The sequence below is a fragment of the Diadema setosum genome, chromosome 4 (genome assembly GCF_964275005.1).
Source record: "Diadema setosum chromosome 4, eeDiaSeto1, whole genome shotgun sequence".
Taxonomy (NCBI): Eukaryota; Metazoa; Echinodermata; class Echinoidea; order Diadematoida; family Diadematidae; genus Diadema; species Diadema setosum.
In genome coordinates this window covers 17126040-17134884 of record NC_092688.1, presented here as the reverse complement: position 1 = coordinate 17134884, position 8845 = coordinate 17126040, and the positions used below count along the sequence as shown (strand labels likewise).

Sequence of the window (8845 nt, the reverse complement as noted above, 5' to 3'; positions counted from 1 at the left end):
GGAAGGGTACGATCGGCAAGTACAAATTTAAGTGGATATATAGCCGCCCTAAACAGTCTGAGTACAATGATACCCGACTTGAGAGTAAACTAAATGATGAACCCGAGCTGCATAATATCCTGCAGTTGTGCAAAATACAATAAAATAACAGCCAAGAAACGTAATAGCTGTTTTGTTAGGGAATTAAGTTGGCCACCTTGAATGAACTTTTAATTAGGTCTACGTTTAACTTGGGAAATTGTGGAAGACATTGTATTTGAGGGTCCTTTGTCCTTAGCTGTGGAGGTTAGCTTTTTAAGTGTGAGAAGGGGAGCTGAATTTTAGATCTCGCCGAGTATACAGACCAACGTAAAGCTATGTATATAGGGGAAGAACATTTTCTGAAAATGATGATTATAGCCTGCTGCTCATCATCAGTCAGTCCGAGTGTATAGTCTTCGAAGTCTGAAATATCTTGTGACACTTTGATAGATCTGGTGAATATGTAACTTTGGTTACAGAAAAAAAGCTGCCGAGGTCAGATCCGAATTACACACCAATTGTTGAAATCTCCCTATGTTGGAATATACAGTATGTGTGGCAATGATGGTGATGACAGTCAAAAAATGGGACTGTGAGAACAAGCCCACAGGAGTGCAATTTGGTGATGCCTTCACCGCGTATCTCTCTCTCTCTCTCTCTCTCTCTCTCTATATATATATATATATATATATATATATGTAGATATATATGTGGGCGTATAATTATGTATATTGATATATACATACAATGTACTTCTTTTTTGCTTCTGTGTGTGCCATGCCATAGCATTACACATTCCCTTGAGAAGATGACATTACAAAACAAAGTATACAAATGAATGTTCCCACCAGATTAGATCTCAAGGTCTTAAAAATGAAGGAAATATTGAGCTATTTGCTGGACAGTTTAATTAAGGAATTCTCCATTTTTTGTGCATTATTTTACTGCAAAACAAAAAGTAGATAAGTACATGGGAATGTTGACAACCAAAGCCTCAGAAGCAGATAGGAAAGTGGGATATGAACCAGTGCCATCCATTTTACTTTCAATAGGTGACTTTTTTACTTTGTTCTTTATGTACCCTAGGGCAGAGTGCTGATGATTGTAGTTCCTCCTTAATTTGTAATACATTTTTAATAATTTCTTGATTTTGTGAATACAAGATTTTGTTTAAAAGTGATAACCGGAAGGTTTTGTTTCTTTCTTGGATTATATTTTGTTAGGTCATAAATGAGTACCTCCATCTTCTTCGAAATGAAATCAATGTACAGGACTATGGACATGTGTTCATCATACCCTCGTATGTTGCTGTACAGTGGAATGTCCGTGGAATGGCAGTTCAAGAAGGTATGGTCACGAGTTTTGCAGGCAATGTTTTTCTACTGTAAAGCAGTTGTGTTATTACGAACACAAAAGACTTTAGTTACTTTCATACGCAGTTGCTAAATATGAAACTTACGTATAGCAGTTGATGATTAGCTCCAGTCTTGACCTCACAACGCATGTTCACATGTGCACAAAACTTTAAGATGAAACTTAAAGGACAAGTTCACCTTCATAGACATGTGGGTTGAGTGAATGCAGCAATATTAGTAGAACACATCAGTGAGAGTTTGAGGAAAATCGGACAATCTGTTCAAAAGTTATGAATTTTTTAAGTTTCTGCTCAGTCACGGCTGGATGAAAAGACTACTATAGCTTGTGATGTCACATGAGTACAACTATATAAAGAAAGAATAAAGAAAATTCAACATATTTCCATTTTTCTCGCATAACAAAAGAACACTGGACTTCTCTCTTTCAGAAGGCAGGGGGAATGATATTACCCTTAACATACGTCAGTAGCAAGTCGAAGAAATGTGCACTTTATTCAAAAAGTAAAGTTTTGTGAAATTCTCTTTTTATTTTCCTTATGTAGTTGTACGCATGTGACATCATACACTGTAGTAGTCTTCTCTTCCAGCAGTGACTGCGCAGATACTTAAAATATTCGTAACTTTTGAAGGGATTGTCCAATTTTCCCCAAACTTTCACTGATGTGTTCTACTAGTATTGCTGCACTCTCTCAATCCTTATGTATATGAAGGTGTACTTGTCCTTTAAGAGTGAATCCTGCTCAATTTTTGTACAGGACTTGCAGAATCTTGTCACATAACCTTTAATATACCCATGCAAAATAGCGCAGCTGGAGGTTGACCCAGACGCAAACTCACAAGTTCGTTGATTATTGTTGTGAGGTGATGTTGGGCACTGGTGTGTATATTGTGTAACAATCTTTGGGTTTGTACTCAGATGAGTGAGTATCAGCACTCATAACATTGTGGGGGTTTTTTTTAGAGCGAGAGAAAGAGAAAGAATATTTTGGGCAATAAGGTCAAAAATCAAATGTAAAGCGTTGAGTGAAAACGTGAAAATTTTATATTTCCTCATATCTCGAAAATGGTTCAAGGTAGGCCTATACATCATTCATGGAACTTAGTGAATATGCAAATACTGATTGGCAGTGATTGTTGCGAAAATGTTATGGTCAAAGGTCAAGGGTCAATGGCCAATCAAAAGGTCAACTCAAGCTTTCATTATTTCCCTACTATGTATGCGTGTTTTTTTTTTCTTGTTTTGTATGAGCCTGTAGTAATTTCACATTTTTATATTCATGTTATATTGCATATAAATATTGTTTCTTCATTTTTGTAAAATCAATTTTAATTCAGCCTCTGGCTGTGTTCAATGATTTGTTAGATAAAGGTGCTTAATAGTAATAATAAAAAATTACTAACATTATTCTGTGTACTCACTGATGATGTGTTTCTAATCATCAACTAATCTTTAAGATTGCTAGCTTTTGAGTGCACTCACACGGCACTTAACTAGAAGCTAATCATCAAGAGTTTAATTTTGAACGTAAACTTATGTAAAGTTTAGGAACAGCAAGTGAATGCAACTTTTCTAATGAAGCAAGTTAAAGTAGCAAGAGTGGGTTTGTGTAGTCTAGTAACAAAGAATTGTTGGCAATTAAAAAAGTATGAGAAGATAAAGCTTATCAACTGCTTGAGCAGATCGAAATCTGTCAAAAGAACCAATTCCACGCTTTGAAAAAAAAAAATCATAAAATATAAAATGCCCACATACATCGATCCTCAAATCGTTGAAATGATGTATGAAAAAAACCCACATATACCTCCTTGAAATACTAGACATTGTAAGGAATGACGAAAAGTTGTCATTCACTTTAAAATGAGAGTATTGGTTTATTTACCTGTAGGTGACCCTTTCAAAGTTCAAGTGGGCATTTATGCCAATCAACATTAGACAGAGCCACTAGATCCTTCTTGTGGCAAATGTTCCAGAAATGAAAATGTCTGTTCCTGACTCCCTTCGGGATCTGATCACACCATCTATACGTGGACAAGTTCAGGTCAGCTTTTCAAAGATAATGTGCAGAATGCCAATAGACATATGTTATGTTTTGATATCGATCTTTTATTCTTAGAATATTAATTTCAATGGTGTTTAGTACGCCATTCAATGAATTTATTACAGTGAGTATATAAACATGTACATTCAATTTTTCACTCACAGTTCTGCAAATCAAAGGAACATTTATTATGTGTATTGACCTATATTCCCTCAGGTTTTTAACAATTGACCCCAGACTTGACATGTGCAACTACTATCATAGGAGAAGAACAAACCCCCCTTGTCTCTTCAAAGATAATGTACAGAATGCCAATGGACATATATGTTATGTTTTGATATCACACTTTTATTCCCTCCATTTCAGTGGTGTTTAATGAACCATTAAATGAATATGTTATAGTGAGTACATTGTCATGTACGTACATACATTTCTTTTTCACAGTTCTACAAATCAAAGGACAATATGTTTATTGACCTAACTCCCTCAGGTTTTTTTTTTTTTTTTTTTTACAATTGACCCGAATTTCAATTGCTTTCATAGGTAGAAGTACAGACCACAAGAGTGTTTTGTAGTCAGGATATCATAACGCATAACCATGGCAGCATTACATTTTCATTAAAAAAGATTATTACTTCACATTTGGCTTCTTCAGAAAGTTTCAGCGAAGAAACACTAATTTCATACAGTGTAATATTGTTAATTGAAACTGGAACATAAAAAAGATGCAAAGTCTGACTGACACGGTTGTCAGTTTATAGTTGCCATTGCAACCAGCAATAGCAAAGATAGCTAAATTATATATCAAAATGTCTGTAATAAGATTTGAGGAAAAGTCACCAAATTTGGACAAAATGGAATGAATGGCGAAGGAGTGGCATATGACACCGAATCCTGAAATGCACTAGAAAATATATCAAAAAAGGCTTTGTTTTAAATTTCTTATTGCATTGTCACTTGATACTTTCTCAATTAAGGTTCATGAGTTTGTTAATGCTGGGAGCGTGCCTTCTATTGTCAAGCAATGAAAACTGTCTCGCCACCCCTTGATCATGTTATCGTCGGAAGGAAAACTTTGAAGGTGTTTTTCTCGAAACTCTGATTTCCTCAACCACTTGACATGCGCTAATATAATCACTGACATCTCCGCAATTGAGTACTTTTACGAGTTGTACTAAATATGACATTAGAGTAGAAGAGTAAGGGAATGATGTCATGCCATTTTCAGAAGATTGTCCTCCCCCGACCTTCGGATCCTTTTGTTGTAGCGGGTCACATATTATACTTGTGATCTCCAATAGGGCATTTGGTTAACCTCAACATAAGCCAGGAAAAAAAAATCAAATACATTTTTTCGTCCATAAGAAAGATGTTCTATGTGTGTGTCTAGATCAACGCTGATATTTCTTTATGAATTACAAATAGAGTGTTGTCATCTATTAATAGATCCAATTACTTAAGTAATGCCAACAAGTTGACTTCATTTTGAAGCTAATGAGAGTCAATCCCTCATCCCCACCACCTCAATCTTATCTCCTTTTTTGCATTTTGGCTGTAGCTCTTCAGTAAACCTTTACCTTTACCTTTATCTGTTTCTGTATGTTGGTAAAGGCACTCCATGGCACAGAGGGCCCAAGAAACAGGGGAGCTCCAAGGTGAGTGGAGCCATGATGAGTCCCTGACGTCTGCACTGCAGAAGGATGGAAGTTCGTGTGGTGCCTTTGTAATGCTGGTAATTAAACAGGACTAGCATTCTTCTTTATTTCAAATATTCTGTGAACAAGAACATGTACTAATATATTCTTTTCTTGTGCCCATCATGTAAAAGTGAAGAGGTACTGCATGCTTTCAGGTTGTTTATTTGTCCATCCCATAACACTTAATTGCAAGTTTAGAGAAAACAAAAACAACAACAACAACAAACAGGCTTTTATGTTGGCTGACCATGGTATCGGCTACAGAGACTAACAACTAGTCTAGGGCTAAATCTCTCAAGATCAAAGGTTTGATGTGAATTGCATAGATAGGTATGCTAGTACTACAGTTAACAAAAAGAATATAGCCTACACGCATTTAAAATCATGGGGTTAATCATAGAAAAGAGTAGAACTGAATTCTCACCATATTTCAGAAATGGCTAAAGGTTTATCTTCATGAAACTGTAGGCCTACTCATATGGTTGTACTGACTGACAATAATTTTCTCAGGAAGTTCTTATGCCTCAGATACGCCATAAAGTGTCACCTGAGGCATTATATATTTTCAGGTTGTCCTTCTGTCTGTCCTTTCGTCTGTCTTTCTGTCTGTGTGACAGTTGAACTGACCTGTCTTTTGGGAGTTGAAATGAATATTTCCTCTGAATGCTGTGTTGCTATTTTCTTACAAGGTCAGTCTAGAACATGAAATCTTAGTGTTATGTGTCTGCAGTAATGACATTTATTACTTTGACAACGTCAATTACAGATCCACTTCATCTTTTACTTACAACAGCTTTGTTAATGGTCCTTTAAAACCAGGTAGACGAGCTTGATGATTTCATGTTGATATCTTATCAATACTAGTTGACTATAATAAGACATTCACATATAGATTTCATACACTAGAATTTGAATTTTACATGTTTCAGCATGTTGATGTTCCAAGTTTGCTTATTGATATTATCACATTTGTTGAGCCAGTCTCCTGACTCTTTTTTAGGAATATGTTTATGATTGTATTTCCTAATTAGATGTAATAGTACACGTGATTGGTTACGTATTTCTTTACTCACATAAATGTTAATGAATGTACGTATATATGTGTATATGTGTGTGTATATATATATATATATATATATATATATATATACACAAACAAACAAACATACATACATACTTAGTTATGTTCATTAATCATTATTATTATTATTATTATTATTATTATTATTATTATTATTATTATTATTATTATTATTTGTCTTTGTCTTTAGAACGCATTAGCGATCACAAGAGGTCTGAATCCAGCTAGCCTTGGTCAGGTACATGCAAGAAATATGAGGGATATGTACTAAGGGCATTACTGGCAGCAGCAGTGAAACCACCCAAGCAAAGACGAATCTGTGATGCTGTGGGGTGCAGCAAGCCCCCTCTGCCAGCAGACTGGGTTTGTTGTGAGGTGTGTGGGAGGTTGTGTCACCTCATATTTGTTGACATCTGCAGACCTCCAAAGGGTGACTTTGTATGCCCTGTGTGTAAGGCACAGTTCAGTAGGTGAATATAGAGGACCATCTTCCATATGACTGTGACCGTGCATCACAAAACAAAAACAAAAAAGTCATACACTTGATTTTACGTGAGGACTCTTGAAAGGGGAAATGGGTCAACTGAGTCAATCTTGTGTGTTTCATATTTGCTGAAAGAGCTATCCTTCTACATAATTCTTTAGTTTGGGATCATAACATGAATGTGAAATTGTGTTTTCAGCAGTTTTTCTTCAACCTTTTTGGAGGAAGAGTAGAACGATCAGGTATGTCCCCTTTTCATTTCTTGAAATTATTTACACACTATTTACTTTTAAGTCTAATAACTTTTGAAACGATAAGTCTACTGATTTGAAAGTTGACATTAAACATGCATAGAATATGTTAAAGGAGCATGCTCAATTTCAGCTTAATCTGATAATCCCTTCATTGTGGTAGCTCCAGTGGTTTACATTCATTGCACAGCTAGCGCGGCTTGGTAAAGATTAAGTGCTTGAATAGACCCTCTTTTCTCAATTCACACTTTTCCAGAGTGTGTGCTTTCGTTCTAGTATTTAGATAGGGTAGGGGAGTCCATTTGAATTGTGTGATACATCATTTTAACCCTAACTAGGCCGGGCTATTTAGGTAGATCATAGAGCCGGGGGGGGGCCTCCCAGGCCCCCCTCCAGATCTCGGCCGTCGACCGCGCAATCGCGACGAAAATTGGCACACACATTGCCTATGATGTAATCTAAAGTACTACGAAGTTAGATTTTTGAAAAATTGTCATTTATGCTAAATTATGCTAATTTATGCATAATGATGCATGAAATCAGACAATTTGGTATAAATCACTAAATAAAGCCCGAAATGGGCACATTTTTTGTGTAAATATTCTTTTTAGTGTCCTAAGCAAATATAAGAGAAAAAAAATTGAGCTATCCAAAAAAATTTCTTAAGTATTTTATTGTTTTTTGAATTTCTTATGTATTTCCTTGTTTTTTCGACTTTATGTTTTTCATTGTTTTTTCGATGAAACTTGTCCGCGACATTGTTCTGAACGAGAAAATATGTTATTAGTTGATTTTAATCAATAAAACCCCAAAATAATCATGCTTTTATCAAATTTGACTATAAGCACAGTTTCCATTGAAATTGTACACGAATTCACGTTTTTGAGCAATTTTTGGTCTGACATGCATGTACATATTTATGCGAAACTTCGGAACCGTGCGCCCTGGCATCGCAAATTTGGTGTCAAAAGATGCGGGAGACTCGACAGAAAAAAGTCATGAAACGCCGCGGCGATAGCTTTTCGCGTTAGCGATACATCGCGCGGAACGTCGAAGGGGGGGCCTCGGAGGCCCCCCCCCGGCCTAGTTAGGGTTAAAGCTTAGAGTCCGCTCTTTAAGAATCTGCCCTTAACTAAAAATCAATGTCTGGCAACGTTTTGTTGGTTTTGTGATGCACGGTCACATTATGTCACATAATCATCCTGGATGGAGACATCAGTTCTCCAAGTATATATATTATAATGCATTATTCTACCAAGTGGGATTTCTTGAAAAAGGCTTGCATTAAGGTCATAATGACATTTCAATCTTGTAAAGATAACTTGGGGAAACAGTCTCTTCTGCCCAAAATTAGTATACCAAATCATAAAATCATAATTGTGTATGCAAAATGGCGGCTGAATCAGCATAGATTGCAATTTCAGAAATAAATCTTCTCCAACCATCTTATTATAGGAAATATGTAGTATATCATGACAAAATACCATAGGCACATGCCAGTAAATGTTTTCCTGGCTGTATATCAAGATCCTTTTATTTTCAGTGAATGTTTAATGTAATTGATAGAGACTTTATCCTGATATGAATGCATTTGTACATGCCTTTATACAGTTGTTCATACTCATACTTCCATGAAATGCAATGGAATTGATAAAGGAGACATGGCCCTAAAGTCTAAGTGAAAATTTTACACATGTGCCCAAGCTTAACCCCTCGATCGCCCAAGTCCCCATTACACAAAACAGTAAATGCAAATGCATTTGTTATAAAAGCATAGATGATTTTCATCAAACTATCACTAATGCCTGTTCTGAAAATGTGCACATATACCATTTAGGACATTCCTTTCTGAAGTTGCTAATTTGCATATTTGGCTACAACATGCTTGTGAGAAAC

The 8845-nt window shown here is 35.9% G+C and overlaps 1 long non-coding RNA gene across 1 annotated transcript; it reads left to right on the top strand.

The window, feature by feature from the left end:
* The first annotated feature begins 1245 nt into the window (after window positions 1–1245).
* On the top strand, window positions 1246–5157 carry LOC140228037 (uncharacterized). The gene is made up of 3 exons (XR_011901072.1): window positions 1246–1368; window positions 3284–3436; window positions 5048–5157. It is a non-coding gene; the product is annotated as an uncharacterized lncRNA (long non-coding RNA).
* The last annotated feature ends 3688 nt before the right edge of the window (window positions 5158–8845 follow it).